The sequence below is a fragment of the Zea mays genome, chromosome 1 (genome assembly GCF_902167145.1).
Source record: "Zea mays cultivar B73 chromosome 1, Zm-B73-REFERENCE-NAM-5.0, whole genome shotgun sequence".
Lineage (NCBI taxonomy): Eukaryota > Viridiplantae > Streptophyta > Magnoliopsida > Poales > Poaceae > Zea > Zea mays.
The window spans coordinates 273,990,789-274,002,275 of NC_050096.1; the positions used below are offsets into that span (position 1 = coordinate 273,990,789).

Below are 11,487 nucleotides of genomic sequence, written 5' to 3' on the forward strand. Positions count from 1 at the left end.
TTTGTTTCCTTTTTTGATATTTTTCCTGGCACACTCTAAGCATAGCAGCTGAGTCCGCTACTGGTTGCAGCATCTGCACCTGAGCTGCAACCACTGGATCTGTCCCAGCCGCTGGAGGATTTGGAGAATTCATTTCTGCTTGCTGTTGTCTAATAATCCTCCTGTTGTGTGGGTTGGCAGGTAGATCGATTCCGCCTCCCTTCCTGGTATTGGCCATCTGAGTTAGAAACACATGGTAAGAAAGAATTGTAGACAAGACGAGTAACTACGAGATATGATCTTTTGGGGTTTTATTAGCTAAGTAGATTAGTGTCACCTAGTAATGCTAATACATTACCTTATGGTGGTACATGCTAAATTGCCCTGCTATACTATTTCAATCAATCAAAGAAGCAAATCAGGCATTTATCATCAGAACAATCATCCAAACACTTTCGATAGAGAATATAATTTTAATTTTGTCTTAGGTCTCCTATCTCTTTAAAGGGTCATAAATGTAGGATTCCAAGGTGTGAAATACTTATTGTCTTTCTAGAGTAGAAAAGATAAGAATAGTCAGAGTAGAACAGCAAAAGGTGAGACAGGATCAAGATAAGTGTAGAAGGAATCAGAATAAGGTAAGTATGTAGGGATTTTGTCCAGTTCTATCTAGGTTTCGTCCTACAGTCAACATTTCCTCTGATACCACTTCTGTCATACCCGGATTTAACGGATAAAGCTGGGTGCGTCTCATATGTGTACCAAAGAAGAACAACACATATAATGACAAAGTGTATAGAGATAAATGTCACAAGTATCATTATTACATAGCGGAAGTCTTACAAAAATAAATGATAGCAATAAAGCGAACTAAATATTATTCTTTGGCGCCATCAAGCTGATTGGGAGACGCCACCTAGATAAGCTCGTACTCTTCGTTGTAAGGCTCCTCCTGGACCACTTGTTCTTCTCCTGTGGGGGGTATATATCGCAAGGGTGAGCTCATAAAAGATCATAGCTCAACAAGTTGTGGGGAATAATGTGCATGAACTCACCAAAGGTGGGAGCTCATGTGAACTGTAAGGCTGATCAACAAATGAGGGTTAAAGCTGAGCATTGCTTTTAATAAGTTGGTCAAGTTTTATTAGCAATTATTAAATGTAAGTAGATACCAGACAAGAGTAATAATAGATCAAAATTAATAATAAACCACAATGCGATGCAAATGACATATTGAATTTAATTCCATAAATTAATCATGCAAGGGTCTTGAGCTGCTCATGACCGCGAGCACGACAAGTACCAGTTTTATACTCTGCAGAGGTTGTACCCTGTACCCACAAGTCGTGTATCCTGTCTAGCCTGGGTTTGCAAGGCCATTAGACACTGCCGAGGTGAATGGCTAGGGATCCACTACGAGGCCTTTACAAAGTTCCACTAGCTTTAGAAAACCCGCTACAGTTTCTAGGAAGAGCAATGCAGTAATCCCCCGTCTGACAGCCATCACAGCAAAATCAACCCAAAAACCTCCCTACATGCCTAATCCCCTACCGTCCTTGCCCCTTTCGGGTAAGGTAGTCCTCCACTAGCTTTCCTAGTTAGTCAGTCAAGGGTGTTCCATTCCACCCTTGTGGTGGCACGTGTTTCTCAAGTTAAGCTCGATGTTCCAATTAACATAATTGTCTTATCATGAACAGAAATAGAACAATAATAAAGAATGATCATGTGTAATAGTTATCTCAACACCCAAAACCATATATAGCAATAGCAAAGACTACCCAAAAGTTCAGGGGTAAACAAGGTGCAAAGATAACCAGACTAGGGTGGCCTATTGGGTCCCATCAAAATTAAGCCTATGCATGATAAGATGATTATAGAGAACATTATTGGGTAAATAAAAGTGGTCAAGGGCACAACTTGCCTTCAATGAGCTCCTGCTCAGCAACTTCTACCTGCTAAACACCTAGATCCTCGGCCACTGACTCGTCTACTCGCCACAATACAAACAAACATGGTGCAAGGGATAAATTAACATCACACCAAACATGAATACAGAATACATAATAATAATCTACGCATCGTAACGATATCGTAGGAACAAGAATCACTAAATTCGGAGTTACGAATTTTAAGTTATGATTTTCCGAAGTCCTTATGTGTTTGGTACAAAAATAATTAAGGGATCAATTTTAATACAGGTTTCATGCTAAAACAGAGACACTATGCGATAAACAATATTAATACCAAATTATAGAAATTGGAATGGGTAAAAAGAAGTTAAAATAAATTTTCTATAATTTAAACAAGTTTCAGCAATTATTTTTACATTAAAAATCATTTTCGAAATGAATTATCTGGTTTTCCCACTTCTCTGGACTGCGCGCGCAATTAAACCAAAGGCCAGGGTTTCTACGCAAGAATTCCAAGACTCATGATCCCTCGGCAATGGACCGCAGGTTATTTTTAGTAAATCACAGGGGCTTTTACGCAATTGTACCGCGACGAAAGGGTATTGGCCGCCCTGGGTCGTTCGATCAAAGATGATCGAACCAGATTAGAAGCGCGCACGTTATACTCTCGCCATTTCCCCCGATCGCTAGATCTCGCATCAACGGTAGAGAGGCGGCCTCGCTCTAACCGGACCAGAACCGCACATCACCGATTCAACGCCTCCGATCAAATCTCGCGAAAGGGTATCGTTACGATCTAATCTTAACTGTGCAAGGCGCATTCGACAGCCAGGACAACAGCACCAATACCCGCCATGGCCGGGGCGGCGGTGATGCACACCGAACGCGTGCACTAGGCTACTATCACGCGATTAACCGAAAGATTATGGAGCTCTGGGTTCGGCGAGTCTTCTTAGGGAAACATACCGGGATTTGGGGCGGTGACGAGTCCAAGCGACGAGGAACCACAGATTCGGGTCCGAGCCCCACTCCGGCGAGAAATTCAGCCAACCTCCCTGGCTTTCCCGGCCATAATCCGCCACAGTCACGCTCCACGTAACCCGGCGCGTCGCCAAGTCTCCTTGTCGATCCCGAAACGACGGCGAAGGAGCGAGTCTACAGCGGTGGCGGCACAACCCGGTCCTGCTCACACCGGTGGCGTCTGGTGAGGAATTGGGTCACGTCAACAGGAGGAGGGGTGGTTAGGGTTTGGGTGCCGCACTTTATGGCCGCCCGAGAGGAGGGTCGGTGCGCGCGCGGACGGCGAGGAACTCAGAGGTCGGTATGGGTGCACGCGACTTAGTGCGGGGAAGAGGTACTGTACTGGGCCCACACGCAGCGTCAACGATAGCCCGATCAGCGACCGGATCGCAGGCCCCGTGCGTCAGATTACGCGGGCGCGCGGTCGCGCGCGCGAGCATCCAAGACAGCTAGGTGGGGTCCGCATGTCAGCGTCTCGTCGTGCGATTCATAGTTGGACTGTGCGGGGGAATGGAGTAGTGGGTCGACGCGTGGTAGTTGGCCCAATCCGATGTCTTCTATTTTTCTTTTGTATTTTTTTCTTTCTTTTCTAAATTTAGGTTTTCAAATTTGAATTCTGATTTTATTGTGGAGTTTATTCTTGGACCAAAAATACAAGTTCATATTTCAGTATGCTCAAGTACAATTATTTGCTTATACATATTTTCTTTATATTTATATAGTACTTTCTTCCCTTTCTTATTCTATTTATGTCAGATTGCAAGATTTAGGCACTCTTCTATTATTATTATTATTATTATTATTATTATTATTATTATTATTATTATTACTATTATTATTATTATTATTATTATTGTTATTTGATGCATAACACATAAACTCTAGTACGATGCACAAATTATTTTGGATGTCTCTAGTTAATTGATAAATTTAAATGTGGGTGCTCACATGTTATAGTGCATATAGTCTCTACTACTTATTAAGGCTGCAAGGGTAGCCTGCCGTTCTGCCATTAGGCGATCTGAACCGTCCATTCTATAATTTTACTCATCCGATCCGATGTCGCATGAGTCCGCATACCAGTCCTGCTCTCCTATCACACCCGAAACCGTCGCGCGCTTGGCCTGGCCTCCCCTCCTCTCCACAGATTCCAGCCGCCCACGAACTCCACCCCCGCCGCCCCTACCCCGATTCCGCCGCCACATAGCCATGCATCTTTGTGACCAGGAATTAAATGACTAACAGTTCACCTCACAGTTTTTATATATAACGATCTGTGCTACTACTATAGCACTACTGACCTAGGACTGCATGGAATAACTGATGAGGAGCATTGTTAATTAATCTGTCGAGCACGCAGGAACTGTAGGACTGACGACGTGCCAGCGGTGCCGGAAAAAAGGTGTTGCAATTGTTGTTGACTCGTTGCACCGGTATCAGCAACACAATTTCTCACCGCCGGTGCTTCAAGATACTCATCAGGTATGCACACACAAGACATCCATGCACGTATACACAAGAGTTATCTATACAAAATGTGAGTTAGCGCTGCTGGTTAAGTATGTATACCATTGCCATGAGAAGCAACAAATTAATATGCTAATTTCTGAGAGAGCGTATACCATTTAGGACTGGACATAATACTCGTGGCTCGTGAGCTCGCTCAACTCGTGGTCAGCTCGGCTCGACTCGCCTCGTTTTAATTTTGTCACGAGCTGAGCTAACATCTCAGCTCGGTTCGTTAACGAGCCAGCTCGACCCGAGCTCGATCCAATTCGTTAGCTCGAATGAGATAGCATTTATCTGCAAAACAAAGCATATATATGTATTGGATGAATTAATCTCTATCTCTACTATTTATTAAGGCTACAAGGGTAGCCTGTCGTTCTGCCGTTAGCCGATCTCAACCGTCCGTTCTATATAATTTCAGCCGTTCGATCCTGCTTTCGAGTCCCGCTCCCTGGTCCCGCATACCAGTCCCGCTCCCATATCGCACCGCAAAACCATCTCGGCCCGAAACCGTCGTGTCCCAGCCTCCCCTTCACTGATTCCGGGCAAAAGGGAATTCCGCCCCCACCGCCCCTACCACGATTCTGCCGCTACACCTTCCTTCGACGCCGGAGATGAGATGAGAGGATCCGTTATTCTGGCGCTCCTTGCCACTGCCTCCTCCTCCTTCTTCGGCGCGACGGCCGCGGCTTCTGAGGGGTGGCCGACGGCGGCGGTGGAGGTGGACCCGTCATGGCGGTTCCCAAGCCGGCGCCTGCGGGACGCGAAAGCGGCAGGCCATCTTCTCCGACCCCAACAACCTCACCGCCGATTGGGTAGGCCCGGAGGTGTGCAACTACACGAGCGTCTATTGCGCGCCGCTCCCCTCCGGCCCCGACCGCCGCGGTGCGCTCGCCGTCGCCGAGGTCAACCTCAACCATGGCGACATCGTGGGCTTCCTCCCGCCGGAGCTCGCCCTCCTCGCCGACCTTGCCCTGCTCCACCTCAACTCCAACCGCTTCTGCGACGTCCTCCCCCGCGCGCTTCGCCGCCTCCGCCTCCTCCACGAGCTCGACCTCAGCAACAACCGCTTTGTCGGCCCATTCCCGGACGTCGTCCTGGACCTCCCGGCGCTGCGCTTCCTGGACCTCCGCTTCAACGACTTTGAGGGCGTCGTCCCGCCCTGCCTCTTCGATCGCCTGCTCGATGCCATCTTCCTCAACCACAACCGCCTCCGCTTCCAGCTCCCGGACAACTTCGGCAACTCGCCGGCGTCTGGTGTTGTCCTCGCGCACAACGCCTTCGGCGGTTGCCTCCCGGTCAGCGTCGCCAACATGTCCAGCACGCTCAAGGAGATCCTGCTCATCAACAACGGCCTCTCCTCCTACTTCCTGCCGGAGATCGGTCTGCTACGGGAGCTCACCGTGCTCTACGTCAGCTTCAACCAGCTCGCCGGCCCGCTGCCGCTGAAGCTCACCCTGATGAGGAAGCTGGAGCAGCTGGACGTCGCGCACAACCTGCTCACCGGCGCGGTACTGCCGGGGATATGCGACCTGCCGCGCCTCAAGAACTTCACATTGACCTACAACTTCTTCACGGGCGAGGCACCGTCTTGTGCGCGCCTTGTGGCGTGAGACGGCGACCGGAGCAATTGACTGCCCAACTGCTCGTCGCAGCGGACGCCACAGCAGTGCGCCGCCTTCTACGCCTGCCCACCTATCAACTATGCCGCGTTCCAGTGCAAACCGTTCGTCCCACGCATGCCACCGTCGCGGCTCCCATCACTACCACCGCGGTGGCTTCCTTCACCGCCCCCGCCTTCGCCACCTCCACCATCGCCGCCGCCGCCATCTCCACCTCCGCCACTTCTGCCTCCTCCTCTGCCGCCACTGTCGCGGCCTTCACCACCACCACCTCAACTTCTGCCGTCACCACCACTACCGCATTCCCCACCTCCACCATCCCCGCCTCCTCCCGTGCCAGTCTATCACCCGCCATGCCCCGTCTTGCCGCCACCACTGCCCTGCACCCCAACGCATCCATGGCCACCGCCACCACCATATTACCCTAGCCCATTGCCACCCACAAACCCTGTCCGATATGCATCGCCTCCTCCTCCACAGCAGCACCATCCATGGCCATCAGTACACCCAGTTCAATATGGATCACCGCCACCCCCTCCGCTGCATCTGTAGAAACCAATCTCAGACGCAAGGAAGGATAGTTGGTTCTGCTCTTGCCCAGCCCCCCCTGCGGCAATGGCTAGCAGCTGCCAGATTCACTGGTGTACGTGGTTATTGACTCATTGTCACGCTTAGCGAATAGCATTGGCTGATGGCTACAGGCCTCGAGAGGGAGCGTGGTAAGCTCCACAGAATTTTCTGAGTTATTGTTTGTCGGTGTCGGTCGTTGCTGCTGAAAGGGGAATCGATTGAGGGTGGTGGGGCTTTGGAGCGTGTATGCTTGGGATTTGTGGTTAATTGGCTGTGAATAAAGGAGAGATTGAGAGGGACAGAGGAGGATTGTAGGTCCAGCGATCTATCATATATCTGAGTGTATAGAGAAGTTCCAGCCTCGTTAAGTTCAGTCAGGCATAAAAGTTTAGAAACAACAAAAATTCCATTGTCATTTGTTCCTTTTGTATCACAGCTACCATCAGTTATTTGCTCTTATATTATTCACTCCTTTTCTTTAACATCCACACTTTTACTTATCTTTTTTCTGTGTTATTCTTATTCTCTGCTGCATGTTAGTCTTGTTAGTATTATCTTTAAATGATCCATTGGTTCAATTGGATATGTTCCATTGGTGTTACTGATGAACGAAAATTCATCCCTTCTCTAAGAACTTGTTCGGTTAGAGGTGGATTGAGCGGGATTGAAGTGGATCCCCTCATATTCAAATACATGAACGAGAATCTAAAAGACATAAAAAATATGTGACGAACGGTGCAACCTTTTTCAGGATTTGGTGGTGTCTCTGTCTCGTCAAGGTATGGCCGAGGTACTGATATCCTTGCTTTCCTACCATGTGCGTGCTTGCTTGATCGCCTAAAGTATCCTGGTCAGGACTCAGCAATACCCTCTTCTTTTTCCTGTTCACCCAGAACATCGCTTGTGACTGCTAGGGCATTGCCTGGTACTACCGCTGGTGGCTGCCATGATGTCTAGACTGCAGTGAGCAGGCAAAGCAGTATTGTATTATACCGAGCCCTTTTTCTGTAGTTTCTTAATTGCCTGCTAACCTTCGATTTGACCACTTGATTTGTATTTTTTCTCATGTCATCCTAAAGTTTTACATGTCTTGATGAGAAAAACTTCGTATTTCTTAACAAGCACTACCCACAGTTGATTTGTTTGTAATACCTTCATTGCAATGGATGATTATAAATGTGCGTGGAAATATCAATATGGTAATATCATTAGGGTGCGATGCCCAAGTCAATGACAGCATGGTCACTGAAAATGTTCCTGGCATGTAGTGCAACCACACCAGCACGCTTCTACAACTCCATAGAGAATGGCCAGATTGATGGCCAGGGAAACCCAAAAAAACTCTTAAAAATTACAATTAATCATGTAACAGTGAAGAAAGGAAGGTGACCCATGATTCCATCCGGTGGCCACATAAGCCCCGATGCGTAGAATCAAGAACAACCTAGCGTGTGTAACAACCTTCACGACCCTCGCCAGGTCGAACTATTCCTCACTACTACTGCAATCCAACAAAATCCAAGAGCAACATTTTGTTCAGGAGCAGCCGGTGAACCTGGCCAGGAGCAACACAAGCGCGAGTATAGGGAGCGTACGATCGGTCATGGCTAGGTCAAGCTGCGAGGAGCACAACGGAAAGGAGCGAACTGGGGGTAGGAGGAGGGGCAGCGACGGGGGAAGGAAGGGGAGGGGCGACGACTGTGCGACCCTGCGAGGTGTGTGCGACACGGGTTAAGGTTTCGTGAGGATGATGGAGTGGTGCAGACGAGCGGCGGAATCCCGAAGCACACAAGTATCTTACCTCGTTTTTCCTTACCCTTCTCTTACCTATACTCCTCGGCGCGGTGGGGGCTGATGACGATATCAATATGATAATATCATCTGGTGAGGAAGATGGCACGACAGTCCCTCTTTGGTGCGGCGCAGCGGCGAGCATCGCGTGGCGAGGTGAGTGCGATGGCGTGCGCCAGGCATGACTCCAGGAAGTCCTCGCGTCGAGAGGCAGGCTCAGGCTGGCGACGCTCGTGTGGCGATGGATGGCGGTGTTAGAGAGGGCGCGGGGAGGAGACATGAGATGAAGGGGAGGAGGAATCGGCGAGGATGAGAGACGCGATGGGGTAGGGGCTCCATCGCACGGTTGATATTGCATAAAGGCAAATTGGACGGTTAAGATTGCAGAACGGCAGAACCAGGGTAGGCAGGCTACCCCTTTGCAGCCTTAATATACTGCACCGGTTTAAATGATCTTTATTCGTTTTCCCCGTTTCCTCTCCTTTGCTGTGTTGTTACTTTCGGCAAGCACATCTCATCTGGTGAGCACATCTCATATTGATATTGTTGGTTAAAGTTTGGTTATTCTTGGATTCAAAATAACACGATGAGTTGTGTTCTTGCAGGTAGGCTATGATATGTTTCTGACACATTTTTTGCTAATGGCTTCTAGGAAACGACACAAGATTGGTGAGGTGATCGCCAAATCTTGCCTGGAGAAAGGGATCTCCAAAGTTGTCCTAGATCGAGGCAGATTCCTCTACCATGGTGCGTAAAAGCTCTTGTTGATTCTGCTAGAGAGCACGTGCTTGAATTCTGAATCCGTCCAAATGTGTGTTCATATATATCTTCAGGATCACCTATAATCTTTTCCCTTTTTTCTTTAACTACGTATGTCGAGCAGGGTTGTTTACAGTTTGTTTTCGTTTATGTTCTTCAATATTTCAGGCATAAATGATAGAACTCGGTGCTAGAAGCAGTTTCGCATGTTGTCCACCCTAAGGACGATGGCTTGATAGGATGGTCTTCCATTTGGAGCAGATGATATTGTGCTCTGATGCTTAAGAGTGAGTCGTAGGGTTCATGGGCTCTCTCCAGTTTGACAGAGTGAGATGCTTAACATGAAAAGATTAGGCGGTGGCATGAATTCCGCTGTGCTGATTAGTTTCTCGGGAGAGTAAGGCACTTACATTGTTCTCGATTAGCAACGTGTATACCTCATCGCTCCTTGTCGTAGGCCTTACAGCCCGTGCTTCGGCTTTCATGCAACCCCCTCCTTGCTTCGATTAGCAACACATGAGTAGAATTATTTCTGTAGGTTTTGGTAGATGATGCTTTATAGTAGTAGAGATTAGATGTTAGAAAAGAATATTTTAGATATTGAGGTCGATGATTATCTTGTTCGTTTTCATGTACCGTTTTGCACTAACATTTTATAGAATAATTTATATATCATCGCGACATTGCAATGTGTAGTGGTGAAATAGTTAGATTAAAATAATAAAATTTATGTATGATAAAATCACAAACGGATTACGAAACCTTTTCTTTTTACAGTATATCACATTTGTACATAAATTATCTTGGTATTATATATAAGTTATCTTTGTATTATATATTCCCGTTGCAACGCACGGGCACTCACCTAGTAATATATATAAGGGAAAGCAATCCTTTCTTACTTTTACAATTTGGGTATTACATGAATGGCGCAAGCAAATCTGGCTTCAGTTAAGCGGCAAAAATTTGGATATAGTGGCGTCCACCAGGAGGCAAACAGGTAGATATCTGCCGGTGTGCCCATCTATCACTCAGTGAACTGAACCAAAGTTCCAGCCGGCCTGACAGCCCAATTTCTAACGAACTTTACTCCGACAATCGCTAAGTAACATGTAAATCAGCTTTAGTCAAAGTCATACACTGATCGATGCTCTTTTACTTTGGTGTAATAACCATGATGGAATTCTTCACGGATTCAACACAGGGCAGCGCCAAAGTTCGCTGAAAATCACTGAAACTCAACAACAGTCTTCTGAATCTGCACCTTGTACAGAACCGAGCCCCCCTCCAAAACTGAACCAGCTCAGCATTTCATTTACAGGTTCTGACAGCACAAACTGAAAAACAATTTCTCCCAGTTCCAAACTGATTTAGGGGTATATCACTTAATAAAAGTTGCTCCCCAACAAGAGCTCTCCCAGTTTCCTGTGCTGAAGATCGACCACAAGTTCACAGATTAGAAGTTACAAGAGTCCGAAGCTGAGAAGAGCAAACTGTTTCTGAACATTCAATGGACTGAATTGAACATGAAAATGCACATTGCTAAAATAATCTAACTAACCCTTTATACTATCCACTCATAGGAGTAAAAGGTTAAATAACTTTCAATTATACAATATCAAGTTCACTAGACTCATGGATTCTAAAGATCAACACCACAAAGCTCCAAAGTTGAACCAAAAACACTGAAATTCAGACTTGGTACATCGTTCCCAATCTGAAAATTCAGAATTTAGACAACCCTACTTTGAACCACTTTTTCTCCTAGTTTCGTATGGTTTTAAGGTCAAGTCACTAAACCAATTTTACACTCCTACTATATCTCTACAGGTTTGCTGCAGTGATCATCTTCCAAAAGTTCATGAAACAAAAGTTGTAAAGGCCCAAATTGGCTTAGTGACACTGATCTGCAGTATTTCCAAACTGAACCAAATTCAGACAGGTTCACAACCTGACAATCCATCTTTGGGAAAACTTTACACCACTTTTTGTGTGAGACCAAATCCAACTTACTGAGAGAAGTTGTTCACTAACATATGGTATTCAAACTTGCTACAGGACTTGCAGTCCAAAACCACCTAGAACAGGCACCACACAGCTCCAAAGTTGAGCCAAAACACTGAAATTCAGACTTGGTGCACTATTCCAAATCTGAAAATTCCGAATTCAAACGACACTACTTTGTGAAGTGTTTTCTCCCACTTCTAAGCACTCTCAAGGGCATGTCCCTTACTAAGGATTACTCCCCCAACATTGATCTCCAAGTTTGCTACAACAACTATAGCCTATAAGAACATGGATTAATCACCAAGGAGCTCCAAATTTGA

At 46.8% G+C, this 11,487-nt stretch overlaps 1 long non-coding RNA gene and 1 pseudogene across 1 annotated transcript; one reads left to right on the forward strand and one right to left on the reverse strand.

Annotated features, from left to right (window-relative positions):
• Positions 1 to 737: 737 nt before the first annotated feature.
• Positions 738 to 3,177, reverse strand: LOC103643890 (uncharacterized). The gene is made up of 2 exons (XR_561362.2): positions 2,856 to 3,177; positions 738 to 951 (listed from the first exon to the last, which is right to left on the reverse strand). It is a non-coding gene; the product is annotated as an uncharacterized lncRNA (long non-coding RNA).
• Positions 3,178 to 5,037: 1,860 nt separating this feature from the next.
• On the forward strand, positions 5,038 to 6,690 carry LOC103645570 (leucine-rich repeat extensin-like protein 3; annotated as a pseudogene).
• Positions 6,691 to 11,487: the final 4,797 nt, after the last annotated feature.